A 26793-nucleotide genomic window follows, 5' to 3' on the forward strand; every position below is an offset into this window, starting at 1 on the left:
AAACATATTATGCTTAAAAAACTTTGGTGTGTTAACATGTCTATTGCCACTACCTTTCAAGATGACACTCTGAGCAGGAAGAGCAATCAGCTGCTTGCTCTGATTCCAGACCGACTGTATACATTGACCAACAGAATAGTCAGCCATTTCTCAGTGTAAGTTTTCTTATAAATAGTGATCCCAAAAGATAGAACTTCATAGCAACATCAAAACACAACCATGTGTCTGATTGTCTGCACTGATTTTGGACCACAGGCAGAGGAGAAACAATAAGTTTTTTATTTATGCAGATGATTGAAAGTGTACATGATCAACTAACTTCATTTGAAAAACAAACTCAAATAATTTCATCCTTATCTTTATTCTTTCTTGCTCAAAACAATTTCCAGATTCTGTAAATTCCCATATACTTCATTAAATAATATTGTTAGCAAAGGAAGGGGCCCTAGTGCTAGGTATTTGGGAATGAGACCTAAGGAGGTCAGTCTGTATAACACTCAGATTAATATAGTCAAATTCCAAACATGGTCCTCACTGGCTTTACTTCTGAGGTAGCAAGAGCATAAATATTGTGACCTGTTTTTAATGGTTTCTTTCTTCTTAAATTGTTAATCTTAAATTGCCAATCTCTCTACATTCTACTAAAGTCACTGACATTGCCAATTTCATTTCTATGATATAACCTTGTATTATTTCCCATCCTCATTAGAAGAGATTATGATAATAATGCCCATCCATTTAGAGTTTAGACCAAGGCTATTCAATCTTTTTGATGGATAAACTCCTAGTAATAAAGTATAGTGAATTTGAGGTCCCAATATGTCCCAAGCACATTTCAAAACAGCATACACGAGAAAAAATATTTCATTTCTTATCATTTTTTAATTAGTGGGACTATCTTTGATATTATTTTCTCTAATATTTGGATATTATAAATAAAAGTAAATTCCAAAAAGATGTACTTTTTTTTTTCTTTTTTTTTCTTTTTTTTCTTTTTTCTGAAGCTGGAAACGGGGAGAGACAGTCAGACAGACTCCCGCATGCGCCCGACCGGGATCCACCCGGCACGCCCACCAGGGGCGAAGCTCTGCCCACTAGGGGGTGATGCTCTGCCCCTCCGGGGCGTCGCTCTGCTGTGACCAGAGCCACTCTAGCACCTGGGGCAGAGGCCAAGGAGCCATGCCCAGCGCCCGGGCCATCTTTGCTCCAATGGAGCCTTGGCTGCGGGAGGGAAAGAGAGAGACAGAGAGGAAGGAGGGGGGCGGGGTGGAGAAGCAGATGGGCGCTTCTCCTATGTGCCCTGGCCGGGAATCAAACCCGGGTCCCCCGCACGCCAGGCTGATGCTCTACCACTGAGCAAACCGGCCAGGGCCAAGATGTACCATTTTGTTCTTTAGTTTTATACACTCCCTTGCACAGTAGTGTGCAAGGCATAGATTTAGACTATGATCTTTCAGTTGCCCTGTAATATTAAGAGAAAAACAGAATTCAGGAAAGCATACAATATCTGCACTAGGTTTTTCTTCCAATAAGGAAAATGAGTTAAGCAGGGTGAGTTTATGTAATTCTGATGCTTAAAGTTTGGAGGTACCACACTTCTGTAAACAGTTATTCTCTAAAAATATATAAATTGCTGATGTACATTCCATAGCAGATTTAGAGATAAAATAATCGATTTGTCAATTAATAAATTGGATTTATACAGAGGAGTATAACAAATACTTGGTTATATGCTGAGGGTAAAACCAAGACTTTCAACCTTAGCTCTTTAATTAGACTTGTGAGAAAATGACAGATGAATGTCAGTATGGTAAATGTCCACTTGAATATTTACTTCTGATTATGTGGGCTTTACTCCAATGATTTGGAAACATTTCAGACATAGAAATATGGCATTTCCAAGTCATCTTTTACATTAAATAGTTCTACTGCCAAAGTTGCCATTTTCTATGCTACAGTTCAAAAGTAAGCAGGACTGAAGAACACAGGCATGAATAAATATTCCAAAACAAGCAGAAAGATGGGTCCCAAAAACAAGAAAATACACAAAGTACCAAAAAGGCAGTTTAAAGTTATTCCTTACTTTGAGGGTTCTTATTCTAAAGAGAAAAGCTTTAATGTGATGAAAAACATATCTCAATAAACTATTTTTTCATCACTACTAAATCAAGTAACTATTTTATTTTATTTATTTTATTTGTGATGGTACTCAATAGATTTTTATCCTTGCAGGTAAAGTAACTGTTGTGCTCTAAAATAGAAAGTAAGTTACCTTTCTAGAAAAGTTCACCTTAAGAACGCAATAAAGGTTCCAACAGCAATAAACAGTGCTCAGAAATAACCATTACTCACCAAGGAAGCCTACTTGCCAAATTAGAGTTCCACTGGTTCCAATTATACTACAGATATGGTCCTTGCCAAACAGGCATTCAATCTTCAGTAAAGATAAAGGAATATGTTAGCTAAGTTCAAAGAGAATTCTTATAGACTGAATTTTTAAATGAACCTTTGCTTTCTGCTTTTGTGCACTTATTTATTTTACACTTTTTGCTCAAGTGCAATAACTTTTAGACAATGATATTAGTTTTTACTATCATGCATAAATAAAATTTAATGATCTGTATAAAATCCAAGAGGAGACTCATTTCTCATGAACGCAATACCTATTTTCAAAGAAAGTAAGCAATGACAATTTATATAAATGTGTATGTTAGTATACGTTGAATGACATGTCAAACTGAACAAATATAATAATGTATTTGTTATATTATTGCTACTAAAAGGCACTTTTGCTATTCCTATGCCATTTAATTTCTGACCGAAGTTATAGAACTATATACATTACAGCAGTGAAGATAGAGACCAGAGACATCAAGAAATCAGAGATATTTTAATCATCCTTTTATCCACTTCTTTGGTTGGAAAGTCCCAACAACTTCCTAAAGGTTTGCTCCCTTCTTCTATAACTAAAGATTAAATAAACTTTATATCATTACATTATAAATGAAATTTAATTAATTAATGAACATGATGACATTGCAGAGTACTGAATACATTATAAATGTTCAACAAATCTTGGTTACTAAAGTTTTATGGTTTGCTGTTTTAATATTTATGTTTGATTATTAACACTATGATTTATTATGATTCATAAATGCAATATTGCAATTAGATTAGGTAGAACTACTATCACCATGATCATCAACAAGAGATAAATAAGATTCTATTAAATGCAGAATATATTTTACTATTGCATGTTTTTTACCTATAAGTTATAATTATTTAAGATTTGAAACCTATGTGCTTTAGACACAGAATATATATGTCAAAGATCTTTCCTGAGGGAAGGACATCAAGATATTAATGTCAACTACCCCACAAATTAGCTATGTGATTAAGAGATGTTACCATATCTAGAATTTAAAGTATTTGCATATTAAAAATATACAGAGTTGATATCTGAGCACAGATATGTTCATAATTGAGAATAAATCATAACAGAAAGAATATTTGTATACAAATGGCTAAATATACACTCCAGTGGACATTTCTTATATTTTCACTGCTGTGATTTACCTCTGTAACTATTAAACCATTTCCTGTTAAGTTTATTTTAAATAACACAATCAAGGAACTAATAACCAAATACTGACAGCCTACCTCTCATTTATTTTATGTGGGAAATTTTATATATTTCCAACGTGCTTATTTTATAATATAATTCTCAAGAGATATTCTTGCATTCACTAAATTATTAGCACTGTACATTGGCTATCATCTCTAAAATTAATACCAGTTTAAAATTTTACAATTCTAAATATCTTCATGCCACCTTTGATGGTCTGTATCAATAGCTGATTTATCTTATGATAAACATAAGTAGCTAGAATACTAAAGAATATAACCCCATTTATGAAAGTTGGAAAATTTAACGGAAAACTATGGGTTGAGTGTATAACTAGTCCACCTTATATATTTTCTTGTCATTACTTAGAGCAATGGTTTTCAAATACATGAACCAATGTGGAGAAAATAAGGTACTTTCCTTATACTGTGGCTGGAGTTCACCAAGCATTTTTTCTCAATAAAAGTAGTAATAATTAAAATAGAGGATTTTTAGTTACTCAAAAATCCCCCATGAGTATGTTTTTTGCACTTTACATTATTCCAGAGTTTCAAAATGCTACCTTTTGCCTTGAATTAACCTGCTGCATGTATCAATGGCTCCTCATAGAATTAATTTCTAACATAATGCATAGATGCTGTCCAGTTTCTGCAGGTGCTAGTGTCGTCTCTGCTTAGCATTATAATTTTAATTCTGTTTTCCTTTATTAATTTTTCTACCTTATAAATGATGGCAAAAATTCAAGCAATGATCTCTATCATTCTTTTTAATTGCTATAGTATATTTCGTTGCTCAGAAGAAACAGAATTGATTTAACCAGTCTTCTACAACGAGCTGTTTCCAATTTTTTGCTATTATAAACAATACCACAAGAAATAGCCTTTGTGGTAATCACTGAATATGTTTGTAAGTATAATAGTACTTCATATGGGAAGCAATTTTAAAAGTAAAATTACTGGGTCTAAAACTACTTTTTAGTTTCAATATATAGTGCCAAATTTTTCTCACTATATGATCAAAGTGTCCCACCAATAGCATAAATGAATAGCGATTTGGTTATACCCTAAGTAACTCAGCTTCCTCTACAAAGGCACCCAGAGACAGAATCTTTAACCCATGGTTTAATCCTTCAATTTTTCTGAACAAATAAAGAGAACTAGTGGAAAAAAGATGTTCTTGTCACTTTTGTCTATTTATTTTGTCTTTCTTCCTTCCTGCTTATTTCTTTCTTCACTCCCAAATTAATGTTATTTTAAAATTGCTAAGTTCATACAACAAAAAAAATTATTACTTTAATTTTTAGAAAAGCTACTTCATAAGTTTTTCTTCAAAGTTCAACTGACATCTTTCTGACAAGAACTTCATTATCTTGCTTGCAATATATATATATATATATATATATATATATATATATATATATACACACACACACACATTTATATATAACTTTTTTCACAAAATATTGGAAATAGAATACTTTTAAAAAGAAAAGAAGAAACAAACTTTGAATGGTATAATTTAGCTGGCTAACAATATTTGACAAAATATTTTAGACTTGTGTTCATACCTTATCACTGTGTAGTGTTGATTTAGTCATCTTTTTTGTTTGTTTGTTTTTGTTCCTAAAAGTGCAGCATGACATAAAACTTTTAATGTTGAAAGTCTAATACTTACTAAGACCAATGGAGATACCTTGGAATATTCTACCTGGGGGTTTTCCACCATTTGTGAAAAGGTGTTTTCTTAAATTATTCTCTTTTTTCCCACATAAGTGGAATGTAAGAGGCTTAAAATGAAGCAAAAATAGTGTAAATCAGTAAAATCCCTGTAGACTATGTGAATTTATTTTAAGGTCAAACCTAGGAATCTAAAAATGTATGTAGCATTTAAGAGATAAAGCAGTAAAAAATAAAATATTATTCATCAATGTGTAGACAAAGAAATGTTAAGGCAGGTATACACTTTCTCCCATTTCCGCTGACTGAAACAAAACTAAATAGAAAATGTGTTATTTTAGAAGTATGGGAACATATCAAAAGAAAAAAAAAACTATAAAGCACCATTATCACTATTTGCCATTCCTATTTAAGTAATTAAGTACAAAATTGATTAAAGTTCCAGAAATAAACATGCAAAGAAATTAGAGGTTTAAGAAAGAGAATGATGAAGAAAGTAAAGTCTCCATGGCAAAAAGAAAGGGAAATGACATATATAGTCACTGAGACTTAAACGAGAAAAAAATATGTGGTTGTTTTAAAGGGAGAGGATAATGGAAGTTTGGACCTTCCCCAGAAGTTTGGAGCAAACATTTCCACAAACCCCAGTGGACTGGAAAGCTTTTTGCCAAAGCAATATTACCTGGATTTGTCAGTAAGCCTTTGGGATCTTCACGCTGTCCTGAACACACATCCTCGTAACACCATCTTCAAACAAAGGGCAACTAAACTGAAATTTTGACAAGTAGGAATGATTTTAAAACACAAAAGATTGCAATGATGGGGTCTCTATTAATATGTTGTTGCTTTGAGCAAAGGATAGGTCAGTACAGAATAGGTTTGAGAATAAGCTGCTCTTTCCAATCAACTGCTGTACCTACATTTTCAAATCTCTCTGTCACAGAAGAAGCATGTGTAGCAAATGGGAACCAGTTTTTACTGCAAACTCCATCTGGCCCTGTTCCTATAAAAGTGGGAGCAAGATCTAATTTTGGAAACTCAAATTCAGTATATTTATATTAAGGTTTATTTTTTTTTTACTTTTTATTTTACTTTGGCTTTATGTAGCTGATGTTATACTTGAAGTTTGGTATGCAATACTTAGTCTTCCTTTCCCCGTAGTGCAAGGTGATGGTTTTTCTTATATTGTCTTGATTTTTCCCTTTTTAATATTCTAAACTTGGAGCAAATTTATTTAACTTTCACAGTGACTTTTTCCAAGCTCAAAGAAAAGCATCATACTGATTATGAAAAGAACGAAAAAGCTCATAAATATATGTACCTAAAGAATAAGTGGCTTTTTAAAAAATTGGTAGAAATCTAAACATAAATTAATATGTTCTAGCAATGTAAACCTAAACATTAGGTTTGGCCTTGCTACTCATTGTGGCAAGTAACCTTCATAACATCTTTATTTTATTCTTAGTTCATCTGGAAAATCAAGATAAATGCTATTGTACTGCCTACCTCATTGGGCTATTTTAATGCTCATTTCATTCTACATTTATTAATGTATTACTTATTTAATGAGTACCTACTGTGTTGAAGGCATTAGTTGTGAGGATGAGAATCACACGAAAAATAAAACATATATAACTTACAAACTGAGAAAAGTTATGCCATATTAAATATTGCTACTATAACAACTACAACTTTTTCCAATAGGCATAAACACAGCCATCACTGTGCAACTACTGAAAAAAATGTGCAAAAGACAAAGCGAGATAGACAGGCAGAGACACAGAGACACACAGAGAGGCTACTGATAGTAGTTGCATTGTATTATTACTTATATAATCAGATACTACTTCAGGCAATATAACAGAGTCTGTTTACAGTATAAGGACACAATGGGCTTCCCAATCCTCACTGTTAACCGTACAGGGTAATACCAATACAATAAAATGCTTTGGTCAGGAACAGCCACTGGGAGAAATATCACAGAGTTTCATTTACTATATTTCTTCCTTCCACATGCACAGACATATCTGGCTGTGGCAGTTGCTCCCTTGGATATCTCACTCAATGACCAACAAGAAGTTCTTATGTACTTTTTATTATGCACCTCTGAAATCTCATACTCAAAGGAAATAAAGATAACTGAAATCTCATGATATGGAATGTAGTCAGCTATCAGACTTGGTTTTGTATTGTCATTTTATGAGAGAAAACTTGAATGTCTATTATAAAATTTTGTTATAATTGATTTTTCATTACATACTCCTGTACTAACATTGATATAAAAAGGCAAAATCAATATTTTCTGCATATTTGAGCCGTTCACTCTTCCTCATCCATTTGAACCTATTTTGTAAAACACATTGATCTTAAAAGATTGATTTTGTTCTTGATAAAGTAAGCACATATACAATTAAAACAGCATTTTAGTATTCTAGGAATATGGTGGTATTGATCATGACTAATAGAAGTAGAATACATAGCTGCCTTCTAGTTTTGTTGGATTAGAAATGGATTTTCAAAAGAAAACTCTAACTAGGCATTTTATAACAATGTGGTATTAGTAGTTTTAAAATTTATAAAATTTAATGCTTTAAAAATCATCTACATCCTTCACCTGATAATGAAATGAATGACCAATAATATCCTTATTTTCTGCATTTGTGTAACTAGTTCGTATATGTCCTTATACTAGTTATAGTAGTATATATCAACATACTTTCTCTAAAACATATGTGTGTTAAATATAAAAGAGAAAAATAAAAACAGAAAAGAGTCAGAGCAAGACAATAAAAATGAAGTGAAAATAGAAGGTTGCCAAGAAAACAGTCTAAGACTGGGAATCAAAGGGGCAATTCCTTAACCAAACAAAGGAATTTTGTTGCATTTATGCTAAAGTTCAGGAACAAATGTGACAGGTTTTGAATATAATTAGATAAAGTTAAAATTTTCTTGTCATTTTTATTACTTTTGTACAGAATAAAAACATTCTTACTAACTATATAGATATATATAGTAAAAAAACAAAAGGGCTATCTTTTAGTCTCTTAGTTGATGCAAATCAGCCATATCATGACTATAAATTAATAACTGGGTATGTGTTTTACATTCTCACTGTATTACAGAAAACTTATACAGCTCATAATCTCCATAGGTGAAAACTTTCTGGACCCAAGATTTTTGAAGAGGTGCTCCTAAGACAAGGTTAAATAGCAGAATTTTCATCATTATTCATTCAGTCCAGGAAACTGTCCTGATATTTATACACAGCTTCACAGGATAACCTAGATTATATCTATAGTATCTTGCACTATTCATGTAGGTTCCTGTAGCTAATATTAGAGAAGAACATAGAGGATGAAAACCGGGAAATGAAAACGTACAACACGTGGAGAGACAGGGGACAGCGTAGTGTGTGTGTGTGTATATATATATATATAATGTATGTATATATATATATATATATATATATATATATATATATCCCCAAATGGAAAAAATAATACCTAAATGCTTATTTTGCTTACTTTCAACTTTACATTGTCATTAGTATGGTTATTCTGAAATACAACTATTGATGGTTATCAAAATACAATTATTAATCATAGGATTTCAAATTTTAAAATCTTTCAAATAGCTTTTAATCAACATAAAGTAGACACTTCTTAGCAAGAGATAGAAAGCTGTCTCTCTGTAGCTACTGGGTTAGAGTTTGGCACCAACTCCCACCATATCCACATACATAAGTCATTGAAATCTAGGTCCAGGAACCAGAACATGCCACTCTGATGCATTTGAAAGTATTGCTCTATCTGCATCCAATATATTTTCACCAATTTCCTCTTTGGGTTGAATTCCAGCCATAATCAAAATCTATCTAAACTAACATCATCCCTTAAAAGCCTTCCACATAATTACTCTCCTTATGCTGCACAAGACTTTTATAAAATCTGTAAGGACCACTGTGATAGCTGCCACAAGGCAAAAATGTTCTAGTGGTTCAGAATAGACAGATCATTCCTCACTTCAATAACTTTTTGTCCAAGTACATAGAGTGGTAGGTCTTTGAGCTATGAGGATTTTATAAGTAGAGGTGAAGACTGAGTGGTGGAGACAGCATCTGATTAGAGATAAGGTTGAGAATGTCTGTTTTCAGCCAAAAGAATTTGCATTTTAATCTTGAGGTTAGAGTGGAAAATTCTGAATGTTATGGAGAAGAAATGAGATGATCATATTTATCCTGTAAAAATATTAATATAGTAGATGCATACAAGGTTATGTAGGAAAGAACATAAGTGTGAATACCAAATAGAGAACTATTACACAAAAAGATATCACTTGGACCTGTTTTTTTTTTCCATATACATCTTTTTAATGTCTTTTTTTTTTTTTAGAGAAGGGGAGGCAGATACAACAGAATTCTGGATGTGTCTGGACCAGGATTCACCTAGCAAAGCCCACTAAGGGCAATGCTCTGCCCATCTGGGGCCTTTGCTCCATTGCAACTAGACTCAATTTTTAGCACCTGAGACCCGAGGCCATAGAGCCATCCTAAGTGCCTGGGGCCAACTCGCTCTAATTAAACCATGGCTGAAGTAGGTGAGGCGAAGAGAGAGAGAAAGAAAGAAGTGAGAGGGGCAAGGGTGGAGAAGGAGATGGGCACTTCTCCTGTGTGCCCTGACCAGGAGTCGAAGCTGGGACTTCTACATGCCAGGCCATGCTCTATGACTGAGGCAACCTGCCAGGACTAAAAGATGTCTTGTTTTAAGTTATGTATTTTGGAGGAAGAAAGTGAAATTGCTGATTCTGTAGCACAACTTGGGTGGGGGCTGGCATAGAAGGTTAGTTTACTTTGTTGAAGGACTTGATACCTGGTGACAGTATTTTCTGTGAAATCTACTTGGATCCCATGCCTGAAATTTGAAAGCATATGTACAAAAATCATTTTTACATTTTATATTAAATAAAGCATTTGTTTTAACAACAACAACAAAAGAATGTTGCAATGAAAAGGAAAATATGTCCAAAGGTTTTAGAATTGAATCAATGGGATTTGTCATCTTAATAGATGTGAAAGTTAAGATTGAAAGTGTAGAGAAAATTACTTTATTTTGAGTCTGGGTGACTAGGAATATAATAGGGGCAAGTCAAACAAAAAAAAATCATGGATGGTTTGGCAGGGATATAAATGATGAGTTTAATTTTTGTTACAGAAATTTTGAATCTGTGGTAACACGCACAATTAGAAGAGACTGGGATCCAACTGCAGGTGCATTCCTGAAGTTTCGGAGAGAACTCAAGACTTAAATATATACATGCACACACACATTATGTTATAAAATAAATATATATTATATGTGTATATAGCTACATATATATTTTATTGTAGTTTACATAGGGGCAATGAGAAATTATAAAGAGATGAGAGAAAGGGATGTAGAGGAAATAGGGAATGAACCACATTATATAATGTAACAGAAGCCATTGGAAAGACTATTAAGAAAGCAACTGTGATCAACACTATCAATGGTCAAGGTACCATGCATTACTAATAAAATGTTTTAGAAGTATATGGCTGAGGCAGAATTAGAATGTGTGTCTCTGAATTCTAAGTCCTCTCTCTTTTGACTATACCACACAGTGCAATATCACAACCATCTTTTCACAATTGTAGGTTTGCTCTGGAATTTGAGGTCTTGGTCAAAAATTATTTGAATGCTCAGGTTAATGGAAACTTGTATGGTTTAACTCTTCTTCCTTGCCTTTAAATGCAACTGGAAGTTATGTGAGAGCTGGCAGGCAGAGAAGATTTGCAGACTTATGAAAAAAAAATCAATGCCAAGTTGGCATTCCAATGTATGCACACATAGTTCATTTTCATGACAAGAAAATATGTAATTATAATGCATTTTATACGAGACATCTAGAATAATTGTCTTGATTATGTTTGTGTTAGTTTTATCATTTAAGCTTTTCAAATTCATCCCAAGAATATTTGTTTTTTAAATTAGGTCAATCATAAGATTCCATGATTTGGAAAGCCTGATGTACATCATGCATACAAATTAAGATGAGATAAACCTAAATAAAAAGGAGAGAATTATTTTACTTTAGAAAATCTAGTTTTCAGCATCATAAATGGCCTGACTCCATTACAGTCACCAACACACTTATCTCTTGTGAAATCATAATATATATATGGAACTATAAATAGATATAAAATACATATATTAAAGTATTAAAAGGATAGGTTTCTTTGTTTTTTTTATTTAATTATGTTTACATAGATTCTAGTGTTGCCCCAAATGCATTCCTCCTCCCCCTTATTCAAAAGGATAGGAGTTTTTATTTTTAATTTATGACATGCAAACAGAAATAATTCCAAACCAAATCTGGAATGTTCTAACAATATATTTACACTCTCTATATTTCAATCATATTTTCAAAACATTTCTTTCACATTAAATTTCTCTTTAAACTTTCCCATGAGGTAATCCAAGTAATTTGTGTCAGTAAAAATATAACATACCCTATCTATTAGCCCTTTATTGTTCTGCAGGGTGCAGCAATAGGCCCCATAAAAAAAGAAAATAATTAACCTTCTTTCTGCAGCCTCCCCCAATTTTTCACTCAAGCTGGTTGATTCCCAGAAAGGGGCTCAGCTGTTAGTTGGCAGCTTATGCCATTTATAGAAGTATATTCACAGAGCTGATTCTTGCTCAGGACAACTTCATGCTTCATCTGTTTTGTAACATTTTCCTTAGTTTATGATACTGTCCTCAGAATCTCTTCTGGGCCCAGATAAGTTACCCTGAAATTTATAAGAAAACAAGGAATAGTTTAAAACACAAAGTGTGTGAACATAATAATTGAGGTTTGAATCTACAATAGTGCTATGTATTTTATAATTTAAATTTAAAGCACCATTAGTCACACTCTCAGCACTGTTAATCATACTCCCTAAATGTTCTAACATAACTGGCATATTTTCAAAGTTAGCCTCTTTTGAGATAAAATCTCAAACAGCTAATTAATATTTTTCTCTACAACTTGGAGACATATATGATTAAAATATGTGACAGGAAGTAACCTAAGGAAATTCCAAAAATAGGAGCTAGGACAGGGTCAGAGATAGAGACAGACATAGAGATAGAGATACAGATAGAGATAAAGATACAGATAGAGATAAAAAGAGAGAGAGTGAGAGAGAGAGAGGGAGAGAGAGAGATTAGATGAGTATTACCTTATTAGGACCTGGCAAATATGTATGATAATGATCACTGTTAATTGTTTTACAAAACAGAAAAATAACAGTATAGTATTCCAATAATTTAGCAAAAAATCATGTTATCTTCAACCATAGACACTGAGGACCTATGGGATTTAGAAAAATACAACTGCCACAATAACAACAGTACTTAAAGTGAAAATAATTTAAAAAAATACTAGCACAGAACAGTACCTGTATGGGTGGGTTACATATTGTGTTTTACATTACTAAAGACCAACTAATGTAAATAAATAACAAAATAAGAAAAATAATAAGGAAATGAGAGTATGTATGTTTATATGAATGGGAAAAGGATAAGGAGAACAAGGAATTATATCTTTGAATTATATCTTTGGTCATATTTGCTTTTTTTAATAGAGAAAAATATTTTGATCTAATATTTTTCTAGAAAAAGTCACTACTATTTTCTGTTAAAATTATATTAGATCATTATATTATATTTTAATATATTATATATAATATATATACACAATATATTAGATTATATCATCTTAGATCAATATTTTACTGAAAATGTTAAATTAAATGATTTGTTGTACCATTTCTGACTTATATTTCCCACATACACACTAATAACAGCTATTCTTATCAAAGTTATGACTAATGCATTCCTCTAAATGCATAAAAAAATTAAGTATTACAGTTAGAATATTTTTAGTCTTGGCAACATAAGTAGAAAGTCAACAACAGGAAATTAATTTCTCAGGTAAATAGAAGTTAACAATCCATATTATGATAAATTTGTTAAATTAAAGATTTTCAAGCTGATTCCAGGGGCTTCTTTAGATAGCTCTAACTCCTAAGAAAATAAAAACAAAACAAAAAACAACAATGCATGTATTCATAAAGCCAGTATATTCTATTTTCTGTAAAATCATCCTTATTAGTTTATTAATTCATAACTTTGAGAATGTAATTTCTTATATTATGTGTTTATTTCCCTGCTGACACTAGCTAGAGAACTTCACATTTAATCTGTTTGAAAACACCAATGCAAAAGTGTAGGCTATATCTGGAACTTTTGACAAGAGGAGAAAAATAACCAAATAAAATTTTAGGGAGACTATTCTTGCCAATATTATCTTTCTAATTTATTAAGTTAATTTTTATGCTACCATTTGTAGTTACCCTGTTTCCCTGAAACTAAGATCTAGTGCATTTTTTTTTCAAGCTTAGAAATATAAGGACTCCTCTGAAAATAAGACCTAGGGCATCTTTAGCAGCAAAAATTAATATAAGACAAGACACTGTCTTATTTTCAAGAAAACAGGGTAGATTGTTATACATGGAAACATCACAAGAAATTCTTGATGGAATTCAGAGTTTGACTGGTTATACTGATGTTTGTGATGACATTACTACAGTATATTAGTAAATGTTCAACATCAATGTGAATTCTTGTTCATAGAAAAATAAGACATCCCCTGAAAATAAGACCTAGCTCGTCTTTAGGAGCAAAAATTAATATTAGACACCGTCTTATTTTTGGAGAAACATGGTATATTTAAATTAGTTTCTCCTTTTCAATGGTAATGTGAAAACCAAAAGATTATACTTTTAAAATATTTTGATTTCATATTACCTTGTCGGCCAAACCAGAAGTAGTACATTTAAGCAAAAAGTTCATTTGGCAAACACAGTTTCCAGCTTTGGGTGTCTGCATAAATCAAAGAAGTGAGAAAAACAGTCCAGAAAACAGAGCCAGAACCAGAAGAAAGTTTATAATAACAGGTCATGTAAGATACAGCAGTAAACTAAAAATAATAAGCAGTATTTGCTTACTTGTAGCTAAATTTTACTGGAAAATTGGCCAGTGTTGCTCACTCTTAATACTTTGAGAAAAAATTTAAACATCTGGATTTATACAATCTGTGGATTTTTAAATAATGTAACTTATTCAACAAAGTTAAAAGTAACAGACACTTTTAAAAAAGCAAGTAACAACTTAAAAATTACTTTTTTTTTGGCCAATCCATATGGCACAAAGCAGTCTTCCAGCTGCCAGTGTACAACCTCTGAATATATTATTTAATTTACAAAATTCACCTTTGGCTCATGCATGTGATACATGCATAACAATAATTTTCACTATTCTTAAGCTAATTATTCTAAATTCTAGCTGCATTTCTTTAATTTTTAATATACATGTGGCATATGAATCAGTGTAAAACTTTCTTCCTTGATGAACTATCTAAAATTTAGCCCATTAGTAATTTCAGGCATGTCTAGTACCTGTTAAGTTGCTATAGTTCTTTCCCTTGTGAACAAAATCAGACTTGTGAAATTTGATCTATCATTTGACAGAATAGCTGTTTGCTTAGTAAGTCATGACTATTTCAAAATGCTAAGACTGGCCGTTTTTTCATTCCTCATGATTGCATCCATGGGAATTGCAAATGGCTACGTTTGGTTAAGTCAACCACAGTGGCACAAACATAAAAGCAGTTAATTTTCTCATATAAGAAAGAGTCAAAAGATGTATAGTTAGGGTTCGCTAAGAAAATCACCAGAGGTCTAGGCTAGATCAAATTTATTGCTTGAGTATCCTTACTTTGTAATTGTTATGACCATGACCCAGTGACTTCCCCTCATGTATGAAGCCAAGATGTTAGGAAGTAACATGGCAGGTCTACCATAGGGCACAGGTTGCTGACAATGTTGATAATCCCTTTTAGTCAGGAAATCAATTGTTTTACTGGGGCCCCTTAGTAGAATATGTCCCCAAATATCTGGTCAGCTAAATTGAGGTACAGGACCAAAACTACAAGTATGAGCATCTAGGGAAGGAGATATTTTTTAACTGGACACATTGCTGCCCCAATCAAGACTGAATTCTGTAGAAAGAGAAAACATATCCTTGTCAGGCATTTTCCAACATCTTCTTGCCATGGGGATTTTACTGATACATCTGGATGGAGGGCTCAGATTCACAGCAAGAAGATTTCTAAGAGCTATTAACCAGGCCAACATGTTACTGTTGCTGCTTTTTCTTTCTCTTTCTTTTCCTCTAACTTATTTATTTATTTATTTTTTAGAATCTTATGATCAATTCTAAAGGAATCACTCGTTATTGAAGAATTGAAATAAAGGTGGTAAAGTACACTGTGCTATTGGCAAACTACCAGCATGAGCTACTGTAAGATGATTCAAAAGGATGGGCATGGGACAGTGCCTACCTCAGCGGTAATGCATTATTAATCCGTCTCTGAAACTGTAATTACCTTCTCATTCTGTCTCTCCAAGCCTGAAAACAACTTCACTTAGCCTTCTCCTTTGTGGGTGAATTAGTGATCATTTTATACTGTGGTTTACAGTCTGTTACTACATTAGATTCCACATTTGAAGTATCCTTAACTTATAAGTATATCTGCAATTTATAATGTATGTGAAGCACTATCTACCTCACTATATGAATGACAGCTTCTGTGGGTAGTCTTTAGAAGCTCATTCTATAAGCTCAATTATTAGATTAATTTAGAATATTTCTGAGTAATATTTTTTTGCAAGAGGAAACAATTTGTAGAATTAAGATTTTTTTCCTTCAATTATTTTATAAAGAAAGTCACAAATAACATAAAATCACTTTTATTACTAAAGTTATTTTTTAATACATGGATATAGAACATGGGTAATGTTAATGAAACAGTATGCTTTCATATTTTTAAACCATAACTATTTTGCAACAATAAAGCATATTTAAAGAGATATTATGAAGATGAGCTAAAATAGGCCAAAAACTCAGAACTATAATAAAGGACATGAGAGCAAGGATTCTAGATAAAATATTTGGCAATGATATATTTTCTTTCCTCCTATAAATTAATTCATAGAATTATCAACCCACTGAGTTCATTCAATACTAACTTAAAAGATATATTTTCCAGTGAATTATTTCCAACTACCAAATGTTATTTCCCTAGGAAATTCAAATAAAAATGCCTGAAATGCATTATCTGAAATTTTAGTGGATCAGTAAGTAGCTTGTCAATTGTGATTCTAAAATCTTTACATGGTATGGATTTCTACTTTATGCTCCAAACTCTTAATGTTTTATAGAATAATTTACATCTAGATGCAGCTATTTAGCAGAGGATGTCTAAAAAATTAACTTAAATTATAAATAACCATTTCAGTTACACATGTATACTGCATTATGAAAAACTAGCAATTGAATAGTTCTGCCTTTAATATTGATAAATAATATCTCAGACTTGCTTAAGTCAGCAATGACTATAGCTGAGAAAAAAAAAAAAGCTGACTACATAAGCCTGAAAATCATTTCTCTTAGTCACACTAAGCCTTCTTAATATAAAGATAAACAAATTTAGCAAAGCTTGACCAGACTGCCCTCTAAAAGGTTAAGATAAAATTTTTTAAGCAACTGCTTTGTCATGTGCTTGGTAGACACCTTTTGCAAAACCCCATGGATCTCTGGATATTGCATCATCTCCTTATTAGTACAGAAATTCAGCTAATTACCAACTAAAGCATTCACTAAAATCTACAGAGATCCTCTCTATTAATAACATTGCTAAAATGCATAATTATATTGTTTTAATTTTATGGATTTTTAGAAACTACTACTTAGAACATGTTTTTGACGATTTTTCAATTCATTTATTCACTCACCAAAAATGTGTTTAAAATTTAGACATTAAATGAAAGACACAGTAGACAAGCTCAGCCCTCTTGCACCTTCAGTCAAATAATAGACTTTATATTAATAATCATTGCAGCCAATAATTGATTACAAATACAATAATGGCCCCAAAGAGAAAATAGCAACTGCTATAAATGTATATTCTATATAGTTCAAACAGAATCTATAAAATCAGAGAAACTTTTCTAAGGAAATAACACTTAAGCAGGAATATGAAGAGGGGTCAAGAGAATGGCCAAAGAAATTATTATAAAAGCAGATTGAACAAAATGAAATTTCAAAGAGCCTGAAAAAAATTGAGGGCATCAGAGAAACTGAGAGAAGCTTAACATGTCTTGGAATATAAAAGAAATAAAATTATGTTGGAGACAGAGCATGAACAGATTGTTGTATATAGTTAGTCTATAGACTCCAACTCAAATCAGAGCAATTAGAGAACTTTGTGGGAATTTAAAAATGGGGGTCAATGTGCTAATTGAGTAGCTCAGTTGGTTAGAGCATCTGCTGACACAACAAGACTGTGGGTTTTATCCTTGGTCAGGGTACATATTATCAACAAATGAAGGCATAAATAGGTGGAACAACAAATAATGTTTATTTTTCTCTTTCTGCTTTCCTTTCTCTTTCTAAAATAAATCAGTTAATAAAAGAATTTGAAAAGTTGGGGTCATATAGGTAGAAATATAATATTTAACTATTAAAACAAAAGCAACTTTTTAAATTATATTGGGGTTTTTTGTTGATTTTGGGGTGTATTTTTTGTATTTTTCTGAAGTTGGAAACGGGGAGGCAGTCAGACAGACTCCCGCATGCGCCTGACTGGGATCCATCCGGCATACCTACCAGGGGGTGATGCTCTGCCCATCTGGGGCATTGCTCTGTTGCAACCAGAGCCATTCAAGCGCTTGAGGCAGAGGCCACAGAGCCATCCTCAGCACCTGGGCCATCTTTGCTCCAATGGAGCCTTGGCTACGGGAGTGGAAGAGAGAGACAGAGAGGAAGGAGAGGGAGAGGGGTGGAGAAGCAGATGGGCGCTTCTCCTGTGTACCCTGGCTGGGGATTGAAGCCGAGACTCCTGCATGCCAGGCCGACGCTCTACCACTGAGCCAACCGGCCAGGACCTATTTTTTGTTTATTAAATAATTTAAAATGAATTACGGTGGAATATTCATTTACTAAATATTAGTTTGAGGTTTATGTCCAAGTAAATAGATGTATAGAATCAAGACCAAATTTACTAAAATGATTAACTTCTAAGGTATTCACAGGATAACAGCAAAAACATTACATAATATTATAAATTAAATGTTCCAAATTTTTCTAAAAATGAATTCCATTTACTCTTTTAAGCATTTAGTTTTGAAATAAATGTGTCAAAAAAAAAAGCCAAAAGGGAACATTTATCCGTTAGTGATGCATATTTTTGTAACTGAAATCTTAAATACAATGACGGAAATGGCAGTATGGTGAAGACTATGTCCCACAAACCAAAATACATTCCTATCAAAAGATGAAGTGAGAAAAATTTATGTTCTAAATAAACTATTTCAATGTTATTACATTGCTATTTCCAACAAGCTCAAACCAAAACCCCATTAAATAGTTGATCAGTTTGTGAAAAACCAGCATGTATTCTTCAGAATCATTAATATAAACATCATGCAGATAGTTTAATGCATGAGAAACTCATAAATAAATATTTTTCATGACTGCCTGACCTGTGGTAGTACAGTGGATAGAGCATCAACCTGGAATGCTGAGGTCGCTGGTTTGAAACCCTGAGCTTGCCCCGGTAAGACACATATGAGAAAAAACTACTATGAGTTGATGCTTCCTGCTCCCCCAACACCATTTTATCTCTCGTAAAAAAAATTATGCATGACAAAATAATGTAATATTGGCACATCCTAACTGCATGTAAAAATAAAAGAGATGAAAACTACAGAACAAATGAGAGCTAAAGTTACTTATAAGTTTTGTTTAGAACAAATATCATATGATCTATTAATAAATACAGAGAAGGCAGTGATAAGATAGAACACTCAATACAATGTGTATAGAGCCTGACCAGGCAGTGGTGCCACTGGGATACAGCATCAGACTGAGATGCCGAGGACCCAGGTCGAGACCCCAAGGTCATCAGCTTGAGCACGGACTCATCTGGTTTGAGCAAAAGCACACCAGCTTGGACCCAAGGTTGTTGGCTTGAGCAAGGGGTTACTTGGTCTGCTGTAGTACCACTGTCAAGACACATATGAGAAAGCAATCAATGAACAACTAAGGTGTTGCAATGCACAACAAAAAACTAATGATTGATGCTTCTCATTTCTCCGTTCCTGTTTGTCTGTCCTTGTCTATCCCTCTCTCTGACTCTCTCTCTGTCTCTGAAAAAAAAAGAAAGAAAAAGAAAAAAAATGTGTATAGAAAGAAAATACATCAACATATAAAAGGCCATATATGATAAACCATCAGCTACTATGATACTAAATGGTGAGAAACGGAAAGCTTTCCCTCTAAAATCAGTAACAAGACAAGGCTGCCTACTCTCTCCATTCCTATTCAAAATTGTGTTGGAAGTTCTAGCCAGAGCAATCAGACAAAGAAATAAAAGGCATTCAGATTGGAAAAAAAGAAGTAAATGTTTCACTTTTTGCAGATGACATGATTTTGTATATAGAAAACCCCAGACTCCACACAAAGACTATTAGAAACAATAAACCAATACAGTAAGATCACAAGATACAAAATCAATACACAAAAGTCTATTGCTTTCATAAATACCAATAACAGAATTTCAGAAAATGAACTCAGAGAAAGAATCTCCTTTACAGTTGCAAAAACAACAACAAAATACCTAGAAATAAACTTAACAAAGAATATAAAGGATGTATACACTGAACTACAAAAAAATATTAAAGGAAAATGAAAAAGACACACTTACATGAAAAAATATTCCATGTTGATAGATAGGAAGGATCAACATAGTTAAAATGGCCATATACCCAAAACAATATACAAATTTAATGCAATTTCCATCAAAATTCCAATGTCATTTTTTAAAGAAATGGAACAGAAAAAATCAGCAAGTTTATATGAAATCATAAAATATGCTGAATAGTCAAAGCACTTCTGAGAGAAAAGAATGAAGATGGAGATATTACAATATCTGACTTCAAATTATAGTACAGAGCCACAATAATCAAAACAGCATGGTATCGGCAGAAAAACAGAAATATAGACCAATGGAACAAAATCAAGAGCCCAGAAATAAAACCACATATATATGGACAAGTCATATTTTACAAATCATGTTTTATAAAAACACACAACGCAGAAAAGAAACCTCCTCAATAAATGGTGCTGGGAAAACTGGAAAACCACATGCAAAAAAATGAAACTTGATTACAGTCTGCCCTCCTGCACAAAAATCAATACAAAATGAATCAAAGATCTAAATATAAGATCTGAAACAATAAATTAGATAGAAGAAAACATAAGCACTAAACTCATGGACCTTGGCCATAGAGAATAATTTATGAATTTGACTTCAAAGGCAAGGGAAATAAAGGCAAAAATTAAATGAATGGGACTATATCAAACTAAAAAGCTTCTGCACAGCAAAAGAAACTGATAACAAAACAAATAGACAGCCAACAAAATGGGAGATGATATTTGCAAACAACAGTTCTAATAAGGCATTAATATTATTTATATATATATATAAATATTTATAAAGAACTCACAAAACTCAGCAACAAACAAGCAAGAGATCCGATTAAAAAATGGGCAGAGGACCTGAACAGACACTTCTGCCAAAGTTACATACAAATGCCCAACAGATATATGAAAAAATGCTCATCTTCACTAGCTATTTGAGAAATGTAAATCAAAATTATGAGATACCACCTCACACTTGTTAGATTGGCTATTATCAACAAGACGTAATAAAAATGTTGGAGAGGCTGAGGAGAAAAAGGAACCCTAATTCACTGATGGTGGGAATGCAATTTAGTACAACCATTATGGAAAAAGTGTGGTGGCTCCTCAAAACTTTAAGAATAGAACAAGCCTCTGACCCAGCAATCCCTCTATGGGATATCAATCCCTAAAACTCAAAAACACTGGCATGTAAAGACACATACATCCCCATATCCATTGCAGCATTGTTCACAGCGGCCAAGACATGAAAACAACCAAAGTGTCCCTCCATAGAGGATTGGATAAAGATGTGGTACATGTAATCAATAGAATACTACTCAGCCATAAGAAATGACAAGATAGTGTCATTTATGACAACATGCATGGACCTTGAGAACATTATACTAAGTGAAATCATTAAATCAGAAAAAGCTAAAAACTGTATAATTTTACACATAGGTGGGATACAAAATTGAAACTCATGGACAAAGTGCAGTGGTTACCAGGGTGAGGGAGATGTAAGAGAGGAAAAGGGGGTAGAAGAAGGGTGTGAAGAGGGATTAATAAATATAAGGTGACGGAAAATGATCTGATTTTGGGTGATGGGTATACAACGTAATCAACTATTCAAATGATGTAATGATGTTTACCTGAAATCTATGTACACTTGCTGATCATTGTCACCCTGTTAAATTTTAATATCTAAATAATAATAATAAAAAAAAGGTTTCTTTGGGAGATATCTTTGCAGGTTAAGTCAGGAAGCTACAAGCTAACACTCAAACCATACTATTTCAAATATAAACTAAGGATTTCCCTATTGTCCAAGGCTAATCTGTCAAATCAGGAATAAACAGTGATTTTATATTGTTCTAAAAAATAGTAGAGAGAATATACGTGCTTACAAGTGACCCTGTAGCTAATCACACATAAAAAAATGATTTTAAGACTGCAAGTGGAGCGGTAGATCAGAAGAGTATCCATTCTCCAAGGGGAGAAAACAGTCCAAAGAATGCATTTGTATGAAGAGAAATTTGAAATATATTGGATGATTGCCTTCATTGAATTAAATTAGCAGAATTGAAATGATTTAAATGGGTAGATATCTTGACGCATGTCTTTCTATATAAAAAAAACAAGCTCTTGGTAAATTATAATACCTCCTCTGTCACTTTCCTAGAATTTTAAGTTCAAGTATGAGAGCCCTACTTTAATCCTGGTGATTGATTGACTCTTGTATAAAGGACTACAGCATTCACAAAGGGAGTTTATCAATATATAATCTCTTACAGCAAGAATGCCCAGTTATTAGGTACCTGATCAACCTTTATCTCAGTTGAAAATAAATAAATAAACTTTAAACCAATGAAATGTAGTTTTTAAACAAATCTTTCACATCTCATTGATACTAATTTGAACAAATATTTTGATCAGGTTAGAAAATACCATTCACTTTTAGTGCAAAGGATAATCAATGATAATTATGTGGTTATAATTTTAGAGCAGAAATTTAAAGGACAGGGTATATTTTCTGCTTGGTCAATTGGTAGGATGCTTTTATTTCTAATATTAGCACAATAAAGTGAATATGCAGAGTCTCTGTATGAGACAGTTGTCACTCCACTGATTGCATGTTTGATTGAGCTGATTATGGTGTTTAGTCAGATGACCTAGTTTTCTCCAGTGACTTTATAAATACCCTTACAAAACTCCCATATTTTAACAGATGAAACACATTTTCTGAGACGAAATTTTTTAATTTTTTTTACTTTTTTAAAATTTATTTTTTTTGTACTTTTCTGAAGCTGGAAACGGGGAGAGACAGTCAGACTCCGGGCATGCGCCCGACCGCCCACCAGGGGTGACACTCTGCCCTCCAGGGGGCGATGCTCTGCCCCTCCGGGGCATCGCTCTGCCGCGACCAGAGCCACTCTAGCGCCTGGGGCAGAGGCCAGGAGCCATCCCCAGCGCCCGGGCCATCTTTGCTCCAATGGAGTCTTGGCTACGGGAGGGGAAGAGAGAGACAGAGAGGAAGGAGGGGGAGGGGGTGGGGGTGGGGAAGCAAATGGGCGCTTCTCCTGTGTGCCCTGGCCGGGAATCGAACCCGGGTCCCCCACACGCCACGCCGACGCTCTACTGAGCCAACCGGCCAGGGCCATGAGACGAAATTTTTAATCTCTAAAAAGCTCTCAGGTGGTGTTAATACTGTAGGTAATACTTCTAGCCACATTTTAACATGCAAGATTAGTATACATTAAATCATAAAAGAGAAAAAGGTTATGTTACACTTATGCAGCACTTAAATCTGTATTCTGGTCATACTGTTTCTGTTTTTGAGAGATAAATTCTGAGTAAGTACACATTACTGTACTGATTATTTTTATATTCAATTTTTAACACTATAATTTTTATAACACTAAATTGTTTATTCCTTTTTTAAAAAGACAAATAACAATAAATGAGAAAATGCATGCTGCTAAAAAAAATCCTAGATTCATTTTACATTGTTGAAATTCTTTGCTACTTTGAAATCTTATAAGAAACTCAGAGAAAAGTAGAGGCATTGAATTTTTTTTTTAATTTTTTAACATACCAAACAATAATCAGATCTTTTGAAACAACCCAAACTCCTACCTGGGTACACTGTTCTCAACCTATGAGATTAATCTCACATTTGATAATAATTAGTTAATTGTTGTTATATTTTTCAGCATAATGACTAACAGAAGATATTGATATAGGTAAAAAATTGACTGTTGATCTATGATACCATGATCATAAAACATAAGGTATATTTTTCATTCGTTTAACTGGGAAGAACAAATACAAAATTCAGAACCTAGCAAGCATTCATTTTTATTCAATAGACAGAAACTGTTTTAAGGCAATTTTATTTCACACTGAGAAAAAACATCAGGATAAATATCTAAAAAGAAAAATTTGTTCAAACTCAAACTTTGAATCACTGATAAATTCTAATGTAAACATATTTCTTTATTTTCCATAAGCTTTCTCATTTCTTTAAGCTAAAAACACAAAACATAAATATATCACTTTCATTTTTACACGTGTGTGTGTGTTTATGTATGTTTGAATATTTCTAAATAAAATCTCTATACTGCCAAAATCCTTTTTTTTAACTTAAAATACATTCAGGCCAATTTCCCAGCCAGGGCACACAGGAGAAGCACCCATTTGCTTCTCCACCCCTCCGCCATGCTTTCCTCTCTGTCTCTCTCTTCCCCTCCCGCAGCCAGGGCTCCATTGGAGCGGGGATGGCCCAGGCGCTGGGGATGGCTCTGTGGCCTCTGCCTCAGGCGCTGGAGTGGCTCTGGTCGCAACATGGCGATGCCCAGGATAGGCATAGCATCCCCCCCTGGTGGGCAGAGCGTCGCCCCCTGGTGGGCGTGCCGGGTGAATCCCGGTCAGGCGCATGCGGGAGTCTGTCTGACTGTCTCTCCCTGTTTCCAGCTTCAGAAAAAAAAATGAAAAAAAGATAAATCTTCTTTCTAGAGATTAAGTTATATACTAATCATTAAAGATAACTTCAACTTTATATCACTAAAATTATTTTAGCTCAGAACTGGCTTTGCTTTTATTCATTCCTTAACATGATTCACAACTATTTCCCATCTACTCATCTCTCATTTTGGTTTTATTAACATATTTTTATAGAAGTAAAACAAAATAATTTTTGAAACTTTAGGAAATGTTGAAAAGTATGAAAAGTAATTACCTGTAAGTTCTATTATCATAAATATATCACTTTCATTTTTTACATGTGTGTGTGTGTTTATGTATGTTTGAATATTTCTAAATAAAATCTCTATACTGCCAAAATCCTTTTTTTTAACTTAAAATATATTCAGGCCAATTTCCCATTCAAGATGATGGGAAATGAATAAATAATTTCTGTATTTATTCTGTAATATGAATAAATAATTTCTATAGTGCAATGTTTAGCCTTTCAATCTAAAATTTTTTCAGAATACAATATAACTATGGAAATGCAAAGCATCAATAAGGGCTCTGGTATGAAACACACACACCTAACAATTCTTGTTCAAATAATCCCAAAATAGTATATATCATGACAATAGGTTCACAGACCACTTGATGGACAAACATAACAAAATGTAAAGATTTTATATAAATATTATTAAAGCATTTCTTATAGCTTGAAGGAAATTTGGCAATTTATAAAAGGTGATGTTTGAAACTAATTTTCCCCTTTCCAAACCTCATGAGAAAGGATTTATAAGAAAATAATATTTTTTTCTGTCCTTTAGATCAATACATGAATACCTAGTGCTCAAACCAATACCAAGCCTATCAAGTCTGCCCATTGAGGGCTCCTCCTGCAGAGGTCCAGCCCCACTTTTCGATATCTCTTGGAATAATGATTCTTGAGTCCTTTTAACAGGGAACATATTATTTTGCAGCCACAATTTCTAGAGTCTTGATTATAACAGTTTCCTGCCACTAAGCTGAGATAAAGGAAAGAACCTCTCTATTCCCTGACATAAACTCCCTGTCTCTGTAAATTAGCTTCTATTTTAAAAGCAAAGCAACCATTAAAAGAAAAATCAAAAAAAGAAAAAAACAAAAAACTCCACTTTATTTAATTGGCCCTACACAGATTAGGAAAAAAATTAGAAATTTTAAGGAATATTAAGAACCAGTCATATTAATCAGTGACTTATTTAATGTGGGGCCATTCCAGAAACTATATTAATATTTTTAAGGCACAAATGGTATCTCATGATATCTAATGAATTATACCTGGTAATTTAAAATGCTTATGCACAAGAGACAGTAGAACTGGAAAAACAGAAGAAATAAAAAAAGTAAGACAAGTTTTTTACATTATTTTAAGACTTCAGAATAAGCTTTGGCCAGTTGGCTCAATGGTAGAGTGTCAGCCCAGCATGTGGAGGTTCCAAATTTGATTCCTGGCCAGGGCACACAGGAGAAGTGACCATCTGCTTCTATAACCCTCCCGCACCCCATCTCTTTCTTTCTCTCTGTCGTCCTCCCACAGGCATGGCTCATTTGAGCAACGTTGGCCCTAGACACTGAGGTTGGACCCATGGCCTTGCCTCGGATCCTAAAAATAGCTTGGTTGCTGAGCAACAGAGCAATGGCCCCAGATGGGCAGAACATCACTCCACAGGGGGCTTGCCAGGTGGATACCAGTCAGGGTGCATGTCAGAATCTGTCTCTCTGCCTCCCTGCCTCTCACTTAATAATAATAATAATAAATAGATTTGTAAGTACTAGAATTTTATCTTTTAAAATGTACATCACATACACATATACAAACACATACACAACTAATACAAACTTCTTTCTGATAATAGGCACTTGTTAATAACTTAAACAAGTGCACAGAGAAGAGGAAAATATATCCTACAAGAAGCCTCTTTACAGTGATTGTCAAGAGTTTTCCTATGAGACTTTAAATGGCTTGCTTAGAGGCAAGGCTCTATAGAAAGTTAGACACCTGGAAAAATAATTGATAATATGACCTGTGAGTTCTGGCCTTCATACATGGTCAAATTAATAAAGACAAAGATTCAGTTTATCAAAATTTTAAAATCAGAAGGTAGTGCTTTATTTTTTATTA

At 33.3% G+C, this 26793-nt stretch overlaps 1 protein-coding gene across 2 annotated transcripts in view; it reads right to left on the minus strand.

The window, feature by feature from the left end:
- Window positions 1-26793, minus strand: part of PTPRD (protein tyrosine phosphatase receptor type D) — a 2510439-nt gene that overhangs the window by 2174717 nt on the left and 308929 nt on the right. The gene's annotated exons all lie outside the window — the stretch shown is intronic.

Source organism: Saccopteryx bilineata, chromosome 2 (genome assembly GCF_036850765.1).
Source record: "Saccopteryx bilineata isolate mSacBil1 chromosome 2, mSacBil1_pri_phased_curated, whole genome shotgun sequence".
Taxonomy (NCBI): domain Eukaryota; kingdom Metazoa; phylum Chordata; class Mammalia; order Chiroptera; family Emballonuridae; genus Saccopteryx; species Saccopteryx bilineata.